We start from the raw sequence: 4478 nt of genomic DNA, 5'->3' as shown, positions 1-4478 counted from the left end.
GTTCAATGTGAGAACAAATTCAGCCAGGCGGTGGAGGGTGGTGGTGCATGGGGACTGATTGAGCCTCTGTTCAGGGAGGAAGCGGAGCGCCCTCAGGCCATCCTGGTGGGGGATGGAGGTGTAGAGGGATTGGACGTCCATAGAGAAAAGGAGATGGTTGGGGCCAGGAAACTGGAAACTGTTAGTGACGGAGGGCATCGGAAGAGTCGCAGATGTAGGTGGGAAGAGACTGGACAAGGGGAGAAAAAAGAGTCGAGATAGGAAGAGATAAGTTCCGTGGGGCAAGAACAGGCTGAAACGATGGGTCTACCGGGGCAGACCTGTTCGCAGATCTTGGGAAGAAGGTAGAAGCGGGCTGTGCGGGGTTGGGGAACTATGAGGTTGGCGGCCGTGGAGGGAAGGTATCCAGAGGTGATCTTGGAAATGGTGGCTTGATGTTCGGTAGTGAGGTCATGGTCCAGGGGGAGGTGTCGCAGAGTTGGCATTCAGCCTCCGCTAGTTAGAGGTCGGTTCGCCAAACAACAACAGCACCACCCGTGTTAGCAGGTTTAATGACAATGTTGGGGTTGGATCTGAGAGAATGGAGTGCTGCAAGTTCAGAGGGAGGTAGGTTAGAGTGAGTGAGGGGAGCAGAGAAATGGAGACGGCCGATGTCATGCCGGCAGTTTGCAATGAAAAGATCTAGAAAGGTTAAGAGGCCAGAGGGAGGGGTCCAGGTGGAACGAGAATTCTGAAAATGGGAGAAAGGGTCAGCTGTGCAGGGGGACGACTCCTGGCCAAAGGAGTGGGCACGGAGACAAAGGCGGCTGAAAAAGAGCTCAGCATCGTGCCGAGCTTGAAATTCATTGAGATGGAGGCGTAAGGGGATGAAGCTCAGGCCTTTGCTAAGGACTGATCATTTGGGGTCTGAGAGAGGAAGGTCAGAGGGGATAGTGAAAACATGGCAGGGAGGTGAGATTGGAAGGGGGGATGAGATCAGAGGAAAGTGAAGGGGGGGGGGGGGGGGGGAAAGAAGGTTCCGGAGGGGTGTTGGTGTCCAAGAGTCTCCGACTCTTCCCTTCCTCGACTTCTCTGTCTCCATCTCTGGAGATAGGCTATTGACATTCACTACAAGCCCACCGACTCCCACAGCTACCTGGACTACACTTCCTCCCACCCAGATTCCTGTAAGGACTCTATTCCATTCGCCCAGTTTCTCCGTCTCCGCCGCATCTGCTCTGATGATGCTACCTTCCATACCAGTGCTTCCGACATGTCTTCCTTTTTCCTCAACCGTGGATTCCCCTCTACTGTGGTTGACACGGCCCTTGACCGTGTCCATTCTATTTCCCGCACTTCTGCTCTCACCCCTTCCCCTCCCTCCTGGAACCATGATAGCGTTCCCCTTGTCCTCACCTTTTACCCTACCAGCCTCCACATTCAACGGATCATCCTCCGCCATTTCCGCCACCTCCAGCGTGATCCAACCACATCTTCCCCTCACCTCCCCTTTCAGCATTCCGAAGGGACAGCTCCCTAGTCCACACCTCCATCACCCTCAACACCCCTTCCCCTGGCACCTGCCCGTGCAAGCGCAGGAGATGCAACACATGCCCTTTTACCTCCACCCTTCCCACTGTCCAGAGCCCCAAACACTCCTTCCAGGTGAAATAGCAGTTTACTTGTACTTCTTGCAAATTAGTATACTGTATTCACTGCTCACGATGCTGTCTCCTCTACATTGGGGAGACCAAACAGGTGACTGCACTGCGGAACACCTCTGTTGAGTCCGTAAGGGTGACCCCGAGCTTCCGGTCGCCTGTCACTTTAATTCTCTGTTCCACTCCCACTCAGATCTCACTGTCCTCTGCCTCTTACACTGTTCCAATGAAGCTCAACGTAAGCTCGAGGAACAGCACCTCATTTTTCGATTAGGCACTTTACAGCCTTCTGGACTCGACAGAGTTCAACAATTTCAGACCATAACCTCTGCCCTGATCCATTTCCCCCCCCCTCTGCCCTGATCCATTTCCCCCCCCAGTTATTTTATTAATTTTTTTTCTCTCCCACATGGCAGCTGTTTCTCCTTCTGCCAGTGCCATTTACACTTCATCTAGAGCCATCTTGATGCCTTGCACCATCTCTTAATGTCTCTTAATCTCTCCTACCTTCCATCCTATCACAGACCTTCCCTTTTGTTCTTTCCATCTCGCCCCCTTTCCCTGCACTTGCTTAAAAACCTGTTCCATCTCCAGCATTTTCCAGTTCTGACAAAGTGTCACCAACCTGAAACGTTAACTCTGTTTCTCTCTCCACAGATGCGGCCTGACCTGCTGAGTATTTCCAGCATTTTCTGTTTTTGTCTAAGTACTTTTATTGTAATGTACAAAACACAGCAGTCAATTGGCACACAGCAAACTCCCACAAACAGCAACGTGATAATTGTCTGAGGGATAAGTATACGCCCCTGCTCTTCTTCGAAATAGTGCCATGGGATCTTTCACATCCACCTGAGAGAGCAGAGACCAGGTCTCGGTTTCATGTCTCATCTGAAAGAGAACACCTGGCAGTGCAACACTCCCTCAGTACTGCACTGGTGGGTCAACCTAGATTGTGCATTCAAGTCTCTGGAGTGGGACTTGAACCTATACAATTCACAGGTGAGAGTGCGACCACTGAACCATGGCCAATTCCAGGGTTTTAGCCTTCACTCCTCTATTGGAAAGATTATTGCACATAGTGGTCATTCTGAGTGAAGATACATTTCCTGATATCAATCCTAACATCTAGTTTGAACCAATGTCTCCTAGTTGCACTCCCACCGCTTACATTAAAGTAATATTCTAGATTCATTTTTCCTTAATCTGATATACACAAGATCACAGCTCATTAAGGGATTAAAGTCATTCTCCAGAGCAATTGAAATAAATAAAATATCGGATGTTTCCAAATTTACTCGTATATGCACAAGTTATCCATACATCTTCAGCAAACATATTACAAGTATCCTCTCGTATGTGTGGCCATGGTTACATTTTTTAAAAGGCCCCGCTCTCTCTCGCTCTCTCTCTGAATCTCCAGTAGCTGGACTCCTCGCCGTATTTTCAGGTTGGGTGGCAACACCGAGTTATTCTCACCCCAAAGTACAGTTTGATCTGACACAGCAGTCCGGGGTATGACCGAGGGTTCGATCCTATCTGATGCCTCAAATGGAACACGTTCGTCGCTGAACATTCCCCACACAAAAGTTCACCGTGAAAATAGTGACAGAACCAAATGGCCAGTACAAGACAACCCTTACCTGCAAAAGTTCATGGCAATATGTTGCAGCGTAAATACTGCAAGAAAAACAAAGCGAGCGTCCCACGCTCATCCCGCCGGTATAAGCGACACTATAGTTTGTTCGGTCCTTCAAAGGATTTCTCCAGCCAGGAGAATGCAGTCACTCAGAGGCACATTCGCTTTAATAAAAAAAAGCTGGCATTAAGAAAAGTTCTTAACAACTGCGATCCGGAGCACATGCTGCACAAATCCACTTACCCCGGAGAGGCACGCCAACTGAGTGTCCACCCAGTCAGTCAGTCCCTGGCTGTTGAAAGCCCCGACTCGCTGCTTATAGAGGAGCGCCTGACTTAGGACACCAGCTAATTGCATCTGCAAATCATTTTCGACCTCCTCCCTAACCATAGGGCGGATCAAATCGCTCCTTCTAAAAGCTTGCGTAATGCTGATAAATAATTAATTCGTTAATAATGGCTTGTTTGGTTGTGGGGAGTCTTTTTTCAAAATATTATCTGACCGCTCTCCATCTAGCCCTTCGCCAGCCTCTCCCACCGCGGCTCCCTCGGACTCTGGGATTGTGCAAAAAAACATGTATGTAACAAACACCAAACTCTAGCTTTATTTATTACTAAATACCCATCTCGCCTTTTCCTAATAGTTCGATACGGATGGCCTTATTAGTCTGTCCTCAGTCTCTTTGTAGGCAGTCCCTCGTGAGTTCTCAGGTGACTGATGAGTCCAATGGGGACCAACAGTCTCTGTCACAGGTGGGGCAGACGGTGGTTGAAGGGGCGGGCAGGCAGGCAGGTTGCTTGGGTTGACGGTAGATGAGACATGAAGCAAGTTTTAATTTAACCCACCCAGCCAGAGAGAAAGACTTGCATTTATATAGCGCCTTTCACCATCACCAGACGTCCCCAAATGCTTTACAGCCAACGAAGTACTTTTGAAGTGCAGTCACTGTTGTAATTTATCCACAGCAAGCTCCCACAAACAGCAGTGTGATAATGGCCAGATAATCTGTTTAGGAGTGATGGTGGTTGAGGGATAAATATTGGCCAGGACACCGGGAGAACTCCCCTGCACTTCTTCAAAAATAGTGCCATGGGATCTTTTACCTGAGAGAGCAGATGGGGCCTCAGTTTAAAGTCTCATCCAACAGTTCAGCACTCCTTCAGTACTGCACTGGAGAATTCCAGCTTTGCATATTGATTGCC

At 49.2% G+C, this 4478-nt stretch overlaps 1 protein-coding gene across 4 annotated transcripts in view; it reads right to left on the bottom strand.

Moving 5' to 3' along the window:
- The window catches only part of slc16a12b (solute carrier family 16 member 12b), a 141982-nt gene extending 137778 nt beyond the window's left edge, over nt 1–4204 (bottom strand). For all 4 annotated transcript variants that reach the window (XR_015079239.1, XR_015079238.1, XR_015079240.1 and 1 more), the window contains exons 1-2: nt 3520–4204; nt 3281–3440 (exon numbers count right to left, since the gene is read on the bottom strand). The gene's annotated coding sequence lies outside the window, so the exon portion shown is untranslated. The remainder of the gene's footprint in view (nt 1–3280; nt 3441–3519) is intronic.
- Between the last annotated feature and the right edge of the window lie 274 nt (nt 4205–4478).

The sequence above is a fragment of the Somniosus microcephalus genome, chromosome 8 (assembly GCF_052327205.1).
Source record: "Somniosus microcephalus isolate GS21.2 chromosome 8, FLI_Smic_1.0, whole genome shotgun sequence".
NCBI classification, from domain to species: Eukaryota; Metazoa; Chordata; class Chondrichthyes; order Squaliformes; family Somniosidae; genus Somniosus; species Somniosus microcephalus.
This window is presented reverse-complemented; position numbering and strand designations above follow the sequence as displayed.